The sequence below is a fragment of the Pongo abelii genome, chromosome 10 (genome assembly GCF_028885655.2).
Source record: "Pongo abelii isolate AG06213 chromosome 10, NHGRI_mPonAbe1-v2.0_pri, whole genome shotgun sequence".
In the NCBI taxonomy this organism is placed as follows: domain Eukaryota; kingdom Metazoa; phylum Chordata; class Mammalia; order Primates; family Hominidae; genus Pongo; species Pongo abelii.
In genome coordinates this window covers 43,533,061-43,552,233 of record NC_071995.2, presented here as the reverse complement: position 1 = coordinate 43,552,233, position 19,173 = coordinate 43,533,061, and the positions used below count along the sequence as shown (strand labels likewise).

Genomic DNA, 19,173 nt, shown 5'->3' with positions numbered 1-19,173 from the left:
GGATCTCAGCCAAATGTAGCTGCTATTTCCCAGGTTAACTCCTTCACTTATATATTGGTGAGACAACCAAGTTAAAAGGACTCCTCAGAGAATCCCTGACCAGCCTCTGCACTGGAAGGACAGAGTGGAGCCTCGGGAAGTTCGTGCCATTTGCAGCAGGGAGATGCCTGGCCCCTCCTCTTCCTGTGTGGTAAGCTGGGATTCAATCTGTGAGGTGGAAAACCTGTTAGCAGGACTCCATCTCACTTTGCTGAGTTGTTTTTCCTTTTCTGTTCTCATCCAGTAAATTCCACTCCTCACACTTCTATGTGTCTATGAGCCTAATCTTTCCTGGTTGTGTGAAAAGAACCCGGTTTTTTCCTACAACATTGGATTCTATTGTGTTTCTTCCTAAATTATCCCCTTTTGCATCTTTTATCTTTTCCTCTCTTCTGAATCCCACACTTAAGTATATAAAAACAAATGTTATTCTAACTAGAAGCGATAAAAACAACACTTTTTCTTTGATCCTGCTACTTTTTCAAAAGAAAGGAACCAGAATTTATCAATATCTGGCAAAACAATGCAAAATGTAATATTTAATATAATTATTGTAACAAGTTTTTGACACTTTTCTCTCAGTCACTGGTGATTTAAAAAAATATATATTTTTCAATTATATCATCACTATAATTTATAATAGTTGGTTTCCTGCTTATTATTTAAATCATTGCAGTGAAAGCTCAGGATTAGCTTCTATTCTTCGTTTAATTCCCCTTCAGCCAAATTGTATTTTCTTTCATTCCAGTGAAGAGCTGTTTGGTTCAATTGAGCAAATATTCACATAGGCTACTAGGTACAAATTTCCTGAAATGAAAATCCATTTTCTGGGGAGAAATTCAGGCCTGCTGCAGGAATTTGTATAAGTAACAAGGAGCTGAATGTTAATCACCAAGACAATGGGGAAAATGTCTCCAGGGCATGTCAGAGACCTTCATGGCAGCCTCTCCCCAGAGCCCTAGCAGGACAAAATTATTTCCTGGGCCAGGCCCAGGCCCCCCATGCTGCCTGCAGCCTAGGGACTTGATGCCCTGCATCCCAGCTGTTCCAGCCATGGCTAAAAAGGGCCAAGGTACAGCTTGGGCTGTGGCTTCAGAGAGTGCAAATCCCAAGCCTTGGCAGCTTTCGTGTGGTGTTGAGCCTGTGGGTACACAAAAATCAAAAATTGAGATTTGGGAACCTCCACCTAGATTTCAGAGGATGTATGGAAACACCTGGATGTCCAAGCAGAAGTTTGCTGCAGGGGCAGAGCCCTCATGGAGACGTCTGCTAGGGAAGGTCAGAGACCCACACAGAATCCCTACTGGGGCACTACCTAGTGGAGCTGTGAGAAGAGGGCCATCATCCTCCAGACCCCAGAATGGTAGATAAATGAACAGCTTGCACCATGCACCTGGAGAAACCGCAGACACTCAATGCCAACCCATGAAGGCAGCTGACGGGGGGGGGACTGTATCCTGCAAAGCCACAGGGGTGGAGCTGCGCAAGGCTGTAGGAGCTCACCTCATGCATCAGCGTGACCTGGGTGTGAAACATGGAGTCAAAGGAGATCATTTTGGAACTTTAAGGTTTAATGACTACCCTATTGGATTATGGACTTGGATGGTGCCTGTAGCCTCTTTCTTTTGGCCAATTTCTCCCATTTGGAATGAGTATATATACTCAATGCCTCTATCCCACTGTATCTAGGAAGTAACTAACTTGCTTTTGATTTTACAGGCTCATAGGTGGAAGGGACTTTCCTTGTCTCAAATGAGACTTTGGACTTGGACTTTTTGGTTAATGCTGGAATGAGCTCAGACTCTGGGGGACTCTTGGAAAGGCATGATTGTGTTTTGAAATGTGAGGACATGAAATTTGGGAGGGGCCAGGGCAGAATGATATGGTTTGGCTGTGTACCCACCCAAATCTCACCTTGAATTGTGGTTCCCATAATCCTTATGTGTCACAGGAGGGACCCAGTGGGAGGTAATTGAATCATGGGGTTACCCCTATGCTGTTCTTGTGATAGTGAGTGAGTTCTCATGAGATCTGATGGTTTTATAAAGGGCTTATCCCTGTTTGCTCAGCACTTCTCTCTCCTGCTGCCATGTGAAGAAGGACATGTTTGCTTCTCCTTCTGCCATGATTGCAAGTTTCCTGAGGCCTGCCCAGCCCTGCAGAAGTGTGAGTCAATTAAACCTCTTTCCTTTGCAAATTACCCAGTCTTGGGCAGTTCTTTATAGCAGCATAAGAATGGACAGTAAAGATAGTTTCATTTGGAGTTTTCTTATTTACTCAAGGTCTTGGCAGGCTATTTTTCTTTAGTGGCCAAAAAGTATTCCATATCCTTCTTTATAGCCTTCCTGCTGAAACAAACAAACAAACTCACCTGACTTACAATGCAAGAGATTTTTTTTTTTTTGCAGGAATATTCTAGTTAAAAAGTAAGATGGCACATAAATGTTAATAAATGCACATAAATGTATATGTGAGACTATACATCCAAAAAATTCATACTGCAAACATATTTTAGTTTTAAAAAAGGCTCTATTATTGGTTGCAGAACCATGAACTTGTACCTCAACCCTTGGCATCTGTTTTAGATATATAAAATTCTATGGCAAAAGAAATATCAAGGGCAAGCATTATTATATATTCAAATAAGACTTAGTAACAAGCTGCTAAAATTTTGGGGAAAAAATATACCAACAACCTTGGTGAGAGGCTAACCCAACTTTATTTTATCTAGTTGCAAAAGTTCAAAATAGACAAAAAGTACTAACTACACTATTAAAGAGAAATTAATTTATTTCCTTAATGCATGACAAAACATTATAAATACAAACTGGAAAACTGAAAATCAGTACTGGTATTCTTGGAAATGAAATATTGCTGTTCCTACAAGATGAATTCTCCAGTCTCAGCTTCTGTGCTACCGTCAATCCAGATTAAAAGTCATAGGTGGGAACAACTGATTGACTAGTGTAGCTGCCAAAGGCAATAGGGGAGGAAGCAAGTATTTGGCCTTCTTGGGGGGCTTTTGTACAAAGATGGGCCCTGCCTCCTAGTAAGACTGAAATTGTAGGAAATATCCCAAATATAGGAAGGGGTTCATATGGGGGATGATCCAAACCAACTGCCCTCGGTTCTGACTCCTTTCCTTTCCTCTTAATAATTATTACAGGAAAAGATTTCTGTGTTTGCTCTTTGACCTTCCCACATCAAGTGCTATTAACCCGCCGGTCTGTGAAGCCGTCACTTATTTTACATAGTAAAATATAAAAGTGAATTATCAGGGACTTTGTTTTAAAATGTTTTTAAAATGTGTACCTGCCAAACAAATGTGAATATTGGGCTGAAACAGTAGTTCACATTTGAAAAGTGCTAAGAAAGCTGATTTGTACAATTCAGGTATTATAACAATTTTTTTTTTTTTTTTTTTTTTTTTGAGACAGAATCTCACTCTGTTGAGCAGGCTGGAGTATACTGGCATGATCTCTGCTCACTGCAACCTCCACCTCCCAGGTTTAAGTGATTCTCCTGCCTCAGCCTCCCAAGTAGCTGAGATTACAGGCACCTGTCACCATGCCCAGCTAATTTTTGTATTTTTAGTAGAGATGGGGTTTCACTATGTTGGCCAGGTTGGTCTTGAACTCGTGACCTCAAGCAATCCGCCCACCTCAGTCTCCCAAAGTGCTGGGATTACAGGCGTGAGCCACTGTGCCTGGTCAACAATGTTATTCTTAATAAGCTAAACATAAACTTGGAGATAAAATAAAAATAAGTGATGATGTGGTTATCTTTGTGGTTTTAATGAAATAAAAAAAGCATACCAAATAATTTTAAACTTTTAAATTCTAGCTTAGACATTCATTCTTCTCTTTGAAAGATATGCTAGCACATCACTTCACACTGTTCTTGACAAAGCTGCACATAGCGCAAAGTACCTCTCTACTTGAACTTCTGTTTGCTCAGAACTTACTATGTATCTGGCATATTCACATATATCATCTTATTTGATTTCCATGACTGCTCTTTGAACATAAAATTATCCCTTTACTGCTGAGGAAGTGTGCTTTCAAAAAGTAACTTTTCCAGAGTCATACAGCTAAGTAACAGAACTGGGATTTGAAACCTGGTATGTCTAACACAAAAGACCTGATTTTTTCCTTCTATGTGATAATACATAATTGTTTACTCAAATACTATACATAGATGTATTACTAGGTAAAAATGGGGGTATACTTTTATACACAGTATCTATGATATCATACTGGCAAATAAATTCCGAAAGCATACTAGATAAGAGGTTAGCATTGGTATATAATTCTCCTTATTCTACGTACAAGTTTCCAAGGAATAAATAAGGTTTCTTTGTTTTTGTTTTTGCTGAACTACATACTAGATTCTCACCCTAGGAAATTCTTTTCCCAACTATTGTAAATATTTGATAACAAAAAGGTCTTCAACATGATTTGGCAAATTCTTCTCATTGTTATGTAACCTTTTGGCATTTGATGACATCTTTAAGTAATCAAACTCTTTGGTATTCAATGTTTAAAATAATAGAGCAAGGTAAAAATTCTACTACTATGTGTGGTAGAAATCAGGGTATTTCCTAGTTAAAAAAATTATTTATGGCAAATCAGTAGTTAAGGCCTAAGGAACACATATTTCTCAAACTGATGTTACCAAAAATAAATTATTAACTGAAATTAATCTCACATTTATGAAGGCTCATTAGTTCAAATTATAAGGATAGTAATATTAGCAAAATATCTAGTATTTCTAGCGCTCTCACACAAAGTATTTTATCAACCTAGAAACAGCAAGATGATGACAACTTGTTATCCTGACAATTGAAAATTCAAGATGCCAACAGGCTAGGTCAGCAAAGAACTGATGACTTTAGAATCAAGCTAGGTAAACTTCATTTATTTAACTTAGTCAAAAATATGTTAGTTAAAAGCGTTTGATGTGCAAGACATTGTGCTAATACCACAAAACTTCAGAAAACAACATATAACTCTCCGAAGATCTCTTCTGGTTTTATGACCACAAAATTGAGACAAATGATGCTACAAAACTAATTTCAATTTGTTTCTCCCACTGACATTTAAGTCAAGCTATTGATCAATCTAACTACTGATTAATTTCAACCTAAATTGGCAGTTTACCTAAAATTAAGCAGTATTTGCTAAGGCACGTTATCATGAATTTAAAAATTCCACTTGAATATCTTACTCTTTCAAGTATTTTCACATTATCAAGATGGCAGTTTTATGTGTAACATTCAACTAGTCTTTAGATACTTCAATACTTTTGGAAGAAGTAGAAGTAATCATGTAAATCAATCTACCTTTGTTCTAGAAAACAAATTCTAGCTACCTGTAAGTTTTTAGTCACTTGCAAAATATAGTGAAGTCGGTGTCTGTTGTTATTTTCAGTAATTTTCTATCAGACAAAGCATTATTCAAACTTTAGCCAGCTCGGTACAAAAGTCTTATTCCGGGACTTCTGGGTCATGGTGAAGTAGGCTCTCACCTGGAGGCAGAGAAGTTTGACTTATGGGAATAATCACCAAGGCCCACAAAGTAGACCTGGGCCTTGGGATCCCAAAGAAAAAAAGAAAGAAGGTCATCAAAGAACTGGAGACTTAATCTCAATTTTAAACAATGACAATCATTTTGTTGATGTTTCTCCTATAAGAGCCACATCCTGCTCTAAGAGTGTGGTACAAGCCCTGACACCAGAGATGCCTCTAGTGAAAAAAAAGACAAGCCTTAGCATCCTAAGGAGCACCTAGAACCTGAGGCTATGTCGTGTGACAGACGGACAGGGAAGTCACCCAGCCCCAGGAAGCAGGCGCTTGGCCACTTGGAGTTCCTCAGCGGGGACAAGAAAAAGAAGTGACCTCTGGCATGTTCCACGGTTCTGGGGTGAAAACCTCCCCAGATCCCAGACAGAGTGAGGAGGAGACCAGAGTTGGCAAGAAGTTCAAAAAACACAAGAGGGGAAAAAACAGGCCCAGGACCCCAGAGCCTTCTCAGTCCAGGACCCTTGATTCTGCAAGGAAAAGAATGTTGCCTACATTTGCTCAGTGGGGAAGGAGGGCAAGGAGCAGGCAGCCTTGGGGCAGAACGGAAGCAGGGGAGGCCCAGGGAACACAGTGGTTAAGTGAAGAAGACAAAAAAATCCACCAGAAGGGAGACACCCTCCTAGGCCACACCCCAAGCCCTCCAGGTCCATGAAGTGTAGCCTTAGGATACGAAGTAAAAAGAAGCCAGTCAAAATTGAGGCTCCAAAATACATCGCAATATGCAATGGCCCTAAGGTCACAGCAAAGAAGAAACTGAAGTCCAAGAAAAATAGATCAGCCACTCACTGAGGACGTGGCTCTGAAAAGGAAAAAAAGAAGAGGAAAGAGAGCGGGGTAGCAGGAAACTCATAGAAAGAGAGAACAGACAGACACAGAGGTTATGTTGGAAAAGAAAGGCAACATGGACAAGGGGCACAGAGACCAGGTGAGGTGGAAGGCCTTGCAACAGACTGATCTTTAGCTGGGCAAAAGAGAAGCTTCTGAAACCAGGAAGTGGACAGTAACCCAGTTTGGCCAGTGGGATACTGGTTTTAAGAACAAGGAACAGAAATGGAAATTTCTCAAACATGGGTGGATTCAAAAATCTGACCCCTTCATTCAGCTGCCCCCCTAGCATGACTGCAAGGCCCAACATGACCCTCAGCAAGAAGGCAGCAAATAGCTTGCAGCAGAACCTGCAGCAGGACTACAACTAGGCCATGAGCTGGAAGTTCAACCTAGGAGCAGGCTTTGGCTTCTCCAATGCCTCAAACAAAATCTTTTATATTGGCAGGAATGCTTCCAAGTCAAGTTTGAAGATTAAACTCTAGTGTTGTGTCCCCCCAAACAGCCAAAACTGCATTTATATTCAGTTATGCAGATGAAAGCCATCTGACAGTTGTCTTGAATCCAACACCTGCAAAGATTAAGGACACTATCTCGATAGGCTTGGACAAACTGGGGTAGGGGCAGAGAATATGTCAATGGCTAAAACTTCCTGTTTTATGTATTTAACATTCCATGCCTGTTTGAGACATCAGCATGTATAAATAACATCTGTTAAGTGTTGAGCATGTGCTAGACACATACTCAAGTGTTTTCCTTGCATTAATGTGTTTAATCTTCATAATTATAAAATGAGTGCTATTATTATCCCCATCTTATCCATGAGGCAACTGAGGTTCAGGGATAAAGTAATTAAATTGCCTGGGTCACCCAACAAATAAACAAACAAAAAAATTATCCTGGCTTGTACAGTAGGAGTAATTACACCTTACAATAGGAACTTTAGGAGGAACTGTAACTGTATAAGGTTCAGTAGGAACCCGGTGATTTGAACCTCAACATCACTTGGGTAGATTTCCTGGGCAGTTGGGGAATTATCAATTTTATCAGTACCAAGTAAAAGTCCCTTGTTCATAGACAGACAAGTTTTCACACAGGAAATATTTGTTTAGAATATATTTGAGATCCTCTATATTCCTGGTTTGACTTTCAATAATGCAATTCTAAATATAAATATAATGTAGATTTTATTCCTCTTAAGGGAAAATAATTTTCATCTTTCTGTAGCAGTTTTTAACGAGAAATCTATGAGGAGCAACAGATTCCGGAAAAGTGTTTTTCAAATGTCTTTTTAGCAACAGAATCTTCAAACAAAATATTACTTAAAACCCCTATATATAAAACAAAAGCAAAACTCCTATGTTTAAAGGCAAGGTAGAGGGCCTTTCTTAAACTTTGCCTGACACCACTTATTCAAAGAGCACTGTAGCCTGGAAAAATAAAGTCCTAAAAACACTGAATATAAACTCTTGACTACTCAAAGGCATCAAGTCCTTTTCTCCTATTACACAGAATTTAAACAGCAATTCACAGATATTTTTAAATAAAGGACACTTTTGAGGGAGTCTCAAAAACGTTTTACACAATCACACATTATTTATACATTTCAAGGATAAACTAATAGTCAACATTGTGCTTAATGATGATTAAACAAGGATAAAAGATAATGATGAGGACTTCCAGTTTCCTTCCAAACATGTAAAAAGCTGCAAGTCATCAGTCCCATCCTCACAACAAGAAATAAGATGAACAAACTGAAAATTTACAACTCCTCCTGGATCTGTCAGAGAACTGAGGTCACAGGGCAAACTACCACTCTGAAAGCTGGAGAGACCCTTGAATACAGAGAATCAACCCTTCTAGCTGCAGCCAGTAACTTGCAGGAACCCTTTAACAGCAACTGACAAACTGCTAATCTTCACAATTAAAAACTTGGGGAGGAAGGTCAGTCTCTGTGGAGAACCCATACTTTTATGTGAATTACCTTCAGAGACCAGGATCTCACAGTGAAGACTGAAGAAAAATTTCTCCCTGCTTCCAGGAATGGAAGGGGGTAAGTAACCATTTCTAATATGCCCAGAGTGTTCTCTTCACCTTACAAAGGTCTGTCTCATGAAAAACGACTTTACCAGAGCCTTATCTGACTTACAGGAAAAGCAATTAGAAAACACGGGCCCTCTCTAGACTTTTTGTTTTACACAGGAGAAAAAAAATAAAGGCTGAGAAACTTACCAAAGTCTCAGCCCTTAGATGAAGGCCCACCTTTTAAAAGTGAGATTTAATCATAAGATTATAGAATATTTCACCTCCCCATTACCTTACCACTGTATCAACAGGTTTCCAGTATAGTATAACAGTGTATTAGAACTGAGAGAGCTACAAGATACAGGCTATATTTAAAAAGGAGTTTCTAAAAAAAATCCAACAACAACAAAGGAAGAAAAAAAAGGACACCAGGGAATATTGAAGCCTCTGACACTTACAGCTACAGCAAACATTAAACATAGCCTAACTTCTAGCCAGATAAACATAAAACCTCACGCCAAAGGCTATTTACCTCAGATGCTTAACTGAAACATCCTGTCTTTCAACAAAAACTGACAAGGCATGCCAAAAGTATAAAAACAAACAACCCCCATCCACCGCCACACACACAGTCAGAAGAGGCAAAGCTAACATTAGACCCAGACTCAGATATCACACAAATTTTGACATTTTCAGACTGCGAATTTAAAATAATTATAATAAATATGCTAAGACTAATGGAAAAAGTGAACATCAAGAACAAATGGATAATGTGAGCAGAGATGAGATGCTAAGAATAAAAAGAAAATGCTAGAAATAAGAAAAAAACTGTAACAGAAATAAACAATGTCTTTCATAGACTCATCAACAGACTGGATACAGACAAGGAAAGAATCAGTGGACTTGAAGATGTAAGATATGTCAACAGGAACTTCCCAAACTGAAAAGCAAAGGGAACAAAGAATAAAGGAAACAAACAGAATATTCAAGGACTGTGGGATGATAACAAAAGCTGCAAATATATGCAGTGGTAATACCATAAAGAGAAGAAAAAAGAGAAAGAACACAAAAAATATTTGAAGTAAGAATGAAGTGAGAATTTTCTAAAACTAATGTCACACAAGAAATCACAGATCCAGGAAACACAGACAACACTAAACAAGATAAATATTAAAAAATCAACACCTAGCCACATCATATTCAAACTTCCAAAAACCAAAGACAAAGAAAAAAACCTTGACAGAATTAAGAGGGAAAAAACCAACTTACTGATGGAAGGACAAGGAAAAGAATACACTGATGTCTCTTTAGGAATAATGCAAGCAAAAAGAGTGGAATGAGATATTTAAACTGTTGAAAGATAAACATCCACTAACCTAGAATTTTGTATCCAGTAAAATCACTCTTCAAAAGTCAAGGAGAAATAGACTTCCTCAGACAAACAAAAACTGAGGCCATATGCACCAGGAGACTTGCTTCACAAGAAATGTTTAAAGATCTTCAGAGAAGGAAAATATAGAGGTCAAAACTTGAATTTACATAGAGTAAGGAAGAGTGTTAGAGAAGAAATCAATAGAAGCAAAATATTTATTTTTCTTACTTTTAATTGATCGAACAGATAAATAAAAAAATAGCAATAGTATATCTGGTGATTATAGCTTACAGATAAGTGAAACGAGTGACAGCATGTAAAGGACATAGTATAAGGCAACGGTCCCCAACCTTTTTTGGTACCAGGGACCACTTTCATGGAAGACAATTTTTCCATGGACCAGGGGTTGGGGGGATGGTTTTGGGATGATTCAAGTGCATTACATTTATTGTACACTTTATTTCCATTATTACTCATTGTACTATATAATGAAATAATTATACAACTCACCATAATGTAGAATCAATGGGAGCCCTGTGCTTGTTTTCCTGCAACTAGATGGTCCCATCTGGGGGTGATGGGAGAAGTGACAGATCATCAGGCATTAGGTTCTCATAAGGAGCATGCAACCTAGATCCCTCACATGCACAGTTCACAATAGGGCTTGCGCTCCTATGAGAATCCAGTGCCGCCACTGATCTAACAGGAGGCAGAGCTTAGGTGGTAATGCAAACAATAGGGAGAGGCTGTAAATACAAGATGAAGCTTTGCTTTTTTGCCTGGCACTCACCTCCTGCTGTGCAGCCTGGTTCCTAACAGGCCACGGACCAGTACCTGTATAGCAGTACACAGGTACATCCCATTTTATTGCATGTTGCTTTATTATGCTTTGCAGATACTTTTTTTTTTTTGAGATGGAGTCTCACTCTGTCGCCCAGGCTGGAGTGCAGTGGCATGATCTGGGCTCACTGCAAACTCTGTCTCCTGGGTTCATGCTATTCTCCTGCCTCAGCCTCCCAAGTAGGTGGGACTACAGGTGCCCGCCACCAGGCCTGGTTAATTTTTTTTGTATTTTTTTTAGTAGGGATGAGTTTTCACTGTGTTAGCCAGGATGGTCTCGGTCTCCTGAACTTGTGATCCACCCACCTCGGCCTCCCAAAGTGCTGGGATTACAGGCGTTAGCCACCACGCCCGGCCTTTTTTTTTTTAATTGAAGGTTTGTGGCAACCCTGTGACAAGCAAGACTATCAGCACCATTTTTCTAACAGCACGTGCTTGCTTCCTGTCTTTATATCACATTTTGGTAATTCTCACAATATTTAAAACACTTTCATTATTACTATATCTGTTATAGTGATCTGTGATCAGTGATCTTGATGTCACCATTGTAAATGTTTTGGAGTGTAAATGTTATGTGTCTTTTCTTCTTTTTTTTTCTTTTTTTGAGATGGAGTTTCGCTCTTGTTGCCCAGGCTGGAGTGCAATGGCACAATCTCTGGCTCACCGCAACCTCCACCTCCCGGGCTCAAGAGATTCTCCTGCCTCAGCCTCCCTACTAGCTGGGATTACAGGCATGTGCCACCACACCTGGCTAATTTTGTATCTTTAGTAGAAACAGAGTTTCTCCATGTTGGTCAGGGTGGTCTTCAACTCCCAACCTCAGGTGATCCACCCGCCTCAGCCTCCCAAAGTGCTGGGATTACAGGCGTGAGCCACTGCACCCAGCCAAATGTTATGTGTCTTTTGAATACTCCATTGACTGGCTGTTACCTTTATCTCTCTCTCCATCCTTAGGGCTCCCTGATACACCATTCAACAATAATGAAATTAGGCCAATTAATAACCCCACAATGGCCTCTCAGTGTTCAAGTGAAAGGAAGAGTCATATGTCTCTCACTTTAAATTAAAAGCTAGAAATGATTAAGTTTAGTGAGAAAGGTATGGTAAAGCTGAGAAAGGCTAAAAGCTACGCCTCCTGCACCAAACAGCCAAGCTGTGAATGTAAATGAAAAGTTCTCAATGGAAAATAAAAGTGATTCTCAAGTGAACACCCAAATGTCAGGAAAATGAAACAGCCTTGCTGATATGGAGACAGTTGTAGAGGTCTGGATAGAATATCAAACCAGTCAAGACATTCTATTGAGCCAAAGCCTAATCCAGAGCAAAGCCCTAAACTCTTAAATTCTATGCATAGGTTGAGAGAGGTGGAGAAGCTGCAGAAGAAAAGTTTGAAGCCAGCAGAGGTTGCTTCATGAGGTTTAAGAAGCCATCTCCATAACATGAAAGTGCAAGGTAAAGCAAGTCCGGATGCAGAAGCTGCAGCACATTATCCAGAAGACCTAGCTAACATCATTGATAAAGAATGCTACACTAAGCAACAGATTTTCAATAAAGATCAAACAGCCTTTTACTGGAAGAAGATGATATCTAGGTCTAGGACTTTCATAGCTAGAGAGGAAAAGTCAATACCTGGCTTCAAAGCTTCTAAGATTCTAAGAAAGGCTGACTCTCATTAGCAGCTAATGCAGCTGGTGACTTTAAGTTGAAGTCAATGCTCATTGGCCATTCTGAACATCTGAGGACTCTTAAGAATTATCCTAAATCTACATTGCCTGGGCAACATCAAAGCCTAGATGATAGCACATTTGTTTACAGCATGGTTTACTGAATATTTTAAGTCCACTATTGAAACTTACCACTCTGATGAACAGATTTATTTCAAAACAGTACCACTCACTGACAATGTATCTAGGTGCCCAAGAGCTCTGATGGAGCTCTACAAGGATATGAATGTTGTTTTCATGCTGCTAACACAACGTCCATTCTGCAGCCCATGGAACAAGCAGTCACTTCAACTATTTTTTATTTTTTTGAGACAGGGTCTCACTCTGTTGCTGAGGTTGGAGTGTAGTGGTACATCTCAGCTCACTGCAAACTCCGCCTCCTGGGCTCAAGCAATCCTTCCACCAAAGCCTCCTGAGTAACTGGGACCACAGGCAAGGGCCACCATGACCACCTACTTTTTAATTTTTTCGTAGAAACAAGGTCTTGCTATATTGCCCAGCCTCGTCTTGAACTCCTGGGCTCAAGCCATCTTCCTGCTTTGGCCTTCCAAAGTGTTGAGATTACAGGCATCAGCCACTGTTCCTGGCCTCAACTTTCAACTCTTGTTCCTTAAGGCTATAGCTGCTATAGACAGTAATTCCATGGATAGATCTGGCAAAGTAAAATGAAAATCTTCTGCAAAGGATTCTCCAATGCTAGTTGCCACTAAGAACATTCGTGATTCGTGGGAGGAGGTCAAAATATGAACATTAGCAGGAGTATGGAAGAAATTGATTCCAATTCTCATGAATGACTTTGAGGATTCAAGGCTTCAGTGGAGGAAGTAACAGCAAATACAATACAAATAGCAAGAGAACTAGAAGCAGAGCCTAAAGATGTAACCGAATTGCTAAAATCTTATGATAAAATTTGAATGGATGAGGAGTTGCTTCTTAGGGATGAACAAAGAAAGTGGTTTCTTGGGGTAGAATCTACTCCTGGTGAAGATGTTGTGAACACTGTTGAAATGATAGCAAAGGCTTTAGAATATTACATAAACTTAGTTGATAACACAGCAGCAGGGTTTGAGAAGACTGACTCAATCTTTTTTTTTTTTTTTTTAAGAGACAGGGTATTGCTCTATTGTCCAGGTTGGAGTGCAGTGGCTATTTACAGGCACTATCCTACTACTGATCAGCGTGGGAGTTTTGACTTGCTCCATTTCTGACCTGGGCTGGTTCACCCTTCCTTAGGCAACCTAGTGGTCCCTACTCCCAGGAAGTCACCATACTGATGCCGAACTTAGTGCAGACAACCAGTCAGTGTAGTGTGCTACAGCTCAGAACTCTTGGACTCAAGCAATCCTCCTTCCTCAACCTCCCAAATAGCTGGGAGTACAGGAATGCACTGCTGCTTGATTCCAATTTTGAAAGAAGTTCTACTGTGGGTAAAATGCTATCAAGCAGCATCTCATGCTACAGCGAAATCTTTTGTGAAAGGAAGAGTCCAGTGATGTGGCAAACTTCATTACCTTGTTTTAAGAAATTGACATGACTACCCCAACCTTCAGCAACCACTATCCTGATCAGTCAGCAGCCATCAATATCGAGGCAAGACCTTTCACCAGCAAAAAGATGATGACTTGCTAAAGGTTCAGATGATCATTAGCATTTTTAGCAGTAAAGTATTTTTAATTAAGGTATGTACCTTGTTTTTTTTTAGACAAAATGTTATTGCACACTTAATTAACTACAGTATAGTGTAAACATTACTTTTAAATGCACTGAGAAAGAAAAATATTTATGTGACTTGCTTTATTGTGATATTTGCCTTCTTGTGGTGATCTGGAACCAAACATGCAATATCTCTGAGGTATGCCTGTACTATGGTTTGAAAGTCATCTTAGATTAACTATAAATGTATACTGCAAACTCTAAAATAACCACAAATGAAAAAGTTAAAGAAATATGATTGATATCTGAAGAAAGGGGAGAAAATGGCAACATAAAAAGTGCTCAGCTAACATCAGAGAAGGCAGAAAAATGGGACAGCAGAATAAGAACAAGTGCATTTACAAATATGATAGCTATCAATGCAACTACAGTGATAATCACATTAAATGAGAATGATCTAAATACACGAATTAAAAGACAGAGAGGATAATAAGACCCAACTATGTATTATTAAAATAAAGACACAGATTAAAAGTAAAGGGATGGAGAAAGAGAAACTATATTAACACTAATTAAAAGAAAGCTGGAGTGGCAATAATTATTTCAGACAAAGCAGACTTCAGAGCAAGGAAAATTATTGTGGATCAAGAGGGGCATTACATAATGATAAAGAAAACCTAACAATCTTCTCCAAGAAGATATAGCAATCCTTAAGATATATGCACTGAACATAAAGCATCAAAACATGTGAGGCAAACACTGATAGAACTGCGAAGGGAAAGAACCAAATCCACTATTATAGTTGAAGACTTCAACATACCTCTATCAGTAATTGACAGATCCAATAGGCAGAAAATCAGTAAGGATATAGTTGAATTGATCAGCACCATCAATCAACTGGATCTAATTGATATTTACTGAATACTTCATCCAACAATATATTCTTCTCAAGCTCACATGGAACATCCACCAAGATAGACCACAATCTGGGACATAAAACACACCTTAGCAAATTTAAAAGAATAGAAATCATATGTATACTCTGAAACCACAATGGAATTAAATAGAAATTGATATGGTTTGGCTGTGTCCCCACCCATGCGGTTACGCCTGTGCTGCTGTTCTCCTGATAGTGAGTGAGTTCTCACGAGATCTGATGATTTTATAAGGGACTTTTCCCCCCTTTGCTTGGCACTTCTCTCTCTTGCTGCCATGTGAAGGACGTGTTTGCTTCCCTTTCTGTCATGATTGTTGCTTTCCTGAGGCCTTCCCAGCCATGCAAAACTGTGAGTCAATTAAACCTTTATTCTTTATAAGTTACCCAGTCTCGGGTATGTCCTTACAGCAGCGTGAGAACAGATTAATAGAGAAATCAATAACAAAAAGATAGCTAGAAAATACCAAAAACATTTGGAGTCTAAATAACACATTTTTGCAATATTTCGAACTAAAGGAAAATGAAAGTACAACGTAATCATAATTTCTGGATATAGTAAAAGTAGTACTTAGAGGGAAGGCTTTAGCATTGAATGTATATACTAAAAAAGAAGAAAGATCTAAAATAATAATCCAAGCTTCTACCTTAGGAAACTAGACAAAGAAGAACACATTAAACCCAAAGCAGGCAGAAGAAAAAAATAATAAAAGAGCAGAAATTAATGAAACTGAAAACAGGAAATCAACAGAAAGAAAAAAATTTAACAAAACCAAAAGCTGGTTCTTTGGGGGAAAAAAATTCAATAAAATACATAAACCTGTAGCTAACCTAACCAACAAAAAATAACAGAAGATACAAATCATTAATATCAGAAATGAAAAAGGGACCATTACTACCGATCCCATGGACATTAAAAGGATGCTAATGAAGAAACAGAAATATCTCTATGCTCACACATTTGACAACTTAGATGAAATGGCCAATTCCCTGAAAGACACAATCTGCCAAAACTCACTCAAGGAGCAACAGATAATCTGAATAACATTGTAACTATTAAAGAAATTGAATCAATAATTAATAACCTTCAAAACAGAAAGTACCAGGACCCCAGGTTTCTCTGCTGAATTCACAACAAATAATTAAAGGAAGGAATGATACAAATTCTCTACAATCCCTACCAGACAATAGAAGCAGAGGGAACACTTTCTAACTCATTCTATGAGGACAGCATTACCCTATTACCAAAATCAGACAAAGACATTATAAGAAAACTTCATCCCAGAATCTTGCATGAATATAGAGGAGAACATCCTCAGGAAAAATATTAGCAAATTTTCTCAAACAATGCATAAAAAACAAATATATACCCATGACAAAGTAAAATTTATTACAGGGACACAAGGCTGGTTGAAGTAAAAAATTGAAGTAATCCATCACATTCACAAGACAAAAAATAAAAATCATATGATCATAGCAATAGACGCAGAAAAGCATTTGACATAATCCATTATCTACTCATGCCAAAAGCTCTCAGCAAACAACCAAATTAAAAATGGGTTAAATATCCGAATAGACACCCACCAAAGAAGATATACATATGGTAAATAAACAAAAAGATGCTCAGCATCATATGTTATTAGGGAACTAGAAATTAACAGATATACCAACACACACCTATCAGAATGGCTCATATCTAAAACACTGACAACACTAAATGTTGGCAAGGATATGAAGCAACAAAATTCTCATTCACTGCTGGTAGGAATACAAAATAGTACAGACACTTTGGAAGACAGATTTACAGTTTCTTACAATGTTTAACACAGTCTTTATCATAGGATCCAGCAATTATAATCCTAGGTGTTTGCCCAAATGAGTTAGTTGAAAAATTACATCCACACAAAGTTACACATAAATGTTTATAACACCTTAGTTCAAAATTGCCAATAATTGAAAGCAATTATGACACTGTTCAATAGATGGATAAGCAAACTATATACATCTGTATAATAAAATATTATACAGAAATAAAAAGAAATGAGCTATCCAACAAGAAGAAGACATGGAGAAAACTTATGTGCATATTACTAAGTGAAAGAAACCAGATTAAAAAGGATACTGCTGAATAATTCCAACTATATTACATTCTGGAAAAATGAAAACTATAGAGATAGTAAAAAAAAATCAGTGGCTGCCAGGAACTGGGGGCGAGGGAGGGGATGAGGAGGAATAAATAGGTAAAGCATAATGGATTTTTAGTGTTGTGAAGGTACTCTGTATGTTACTGTAATGGTGGAGACATGACATTACACATTTGTCAAAACCCACAGAACTGTAGAAAGGATGAATCTGAATGTAAACTATGAACTTTAGTTAATAATTGTGTATCAATATTGGCTCATCAACTATAATGTGTGTACCACACTAACGCAAGGTGTCAATAATAGTGAAAACTGTGTGCAGGGAGGACGGAGATATGGGAACTCTATTCTATCTGCTCGATTTTTCCATAAATCTAAAACTGCTCTAAAAAAAATGCGGTTTAGGCCGGACACAGTGGCTCACGCCTGTAATCCCAGCACTTTGGGAGGCCGAGGCGGGTAGATCAGGAGGTCAGGAGAGCGAGACCATCCTGGCTAACACAGTGAAACCCCGTCTCTACTAAAAATACAAAAAAAATTAGCCGGGCGTGGTAGCGGGCGCCTGTAGTCCCAGCTACTCGGGAGGCTGAGGCAGGAGAATGGCGTGAACCAAGGAGGCGGAGCTTGCAGTGAGCCGAGATCCCGCCACTGCACTGCAGCCTGGGCGACACAGTGAGGCTCCGTCTCAAAAAAAAAAAAAAAACAAAAAAAAAAACGGTTTATTAGCTTTAAAAAAGATATGGATGAATATTATCACTATTGTGCAATTGTGCTGAAAACATTAGACTTTGTTTGTTTGATTTTGTTTTGTTTTGTTTTTGAGGTGGAGTCTTGCTCTGTCAGACAGGCTGGAATGCAATGGCATGATCTCGGCTCACCGCAACCTCCACCTCCCCGGTTCAAGCAATTCTCCTGCTTCAGCCTCCCAATTAGCTGGGATTACAGTCGACCACCACCACGCCTGGCTAATGTTCACATTTTTAGTAGAGACAGGGTTTCACCATATTGGCCAGGCTGTTCTCAAACTCCTGACCTCAAGTGATCCATCTGCCTCGGCCTCCCAAAGTGCCGAAATTACAAGCATGAGCCACCATACCTGGCCTAGACATTATAATTGGATAAGACAAAATATGAAGTATAAATATAGAAAACACCTATCAGTTGAAAAATATAATGAAAGTTGAGATCATTTATAACAACTAAATATAAGACTACCACCTAGCAATACACTTAATAAAGTACAAAATTCATGCAAAGAAAAGTCAAGAAGCTCTATTGGAAAAAAAAAAAAAAGTAATAACATGGGCTGATACCTTTTCCAGTAAGGGAAGACTAAAAAAAAGTGCTCACTATCAAAAAATAAACAAAAAACTCTGTTCATTAAAAGCAATCACGGCCGGGCATGGTGGCTCACACCTGTAATCCCAGCCCTTTGGGAGGCCGAGGCAGGCGGATCACGAGCTCAGGAGTTTGAGACCAGCCTGGCCAATATGGTGAAACCCCGTCCCTACTAAAAATACAAAAATTAGCTGGGCATGGTGGCGCGTGCCTGTAATCCCAGCTACTCAGGCTGAGGCAGGAGAATCGCCTGAACCCGGGAGGCAAAGGTTACAGTGAGTCGACATCGTGCAACTGCACTCCAGCCTGGGTGACACAGCAAGACTCCATCTCAAAGAAAAAAAGCAATTGCAACCCAAATCCCAACATGCCTTTCTTGGCAATCTCGAGAAATAAATCTGATTTATACATCACTCTAATTGCAAAACCCGGCACAGTGCCTAGTATAAGGTAGTTGCTCAAATAAATCATAAAAAACTGCGAAGAATCAGCAGGGGCAAACTGCCATATCCAAAGTTAAAATACATTTAAAGTGATAGTGTAATAAGGACAGAGATCAAGGGGATAACAAGTGATCCAGAAATAGGCACAGCATTTATAGGAATTTAGTATATGACAAAGGTGGCAATTCAAATGTCTGAGGGAAAGATGAACTTGCCAATAAGTTAGCCATTTGGAAAATAATTAAGCTAGGCTCA

At 38.9% G+C, this 19,173-nt stretch overlaps 1 protein-coding gene and 1 pseudogene across 2 annotated transcripts in view; one reads left to right on the top strand and one right to left on the bottom strand.

The window, feature by feature from the left end:
• The window catches only part of ARID2 (AT-rich interaction domain 2), a 185,891-nt gene that overhangs the window by 18,558 nt on the left and 148,160 nt on the right, over nucleotides 1–19,173 (bottom strand). The window lies entirely within an intron of this gene.
• Nucleotides 5,589–6,934, top strand: LOC112135757 (lysine-rich nucleolar protein 1-like; annotated as a pseudogene).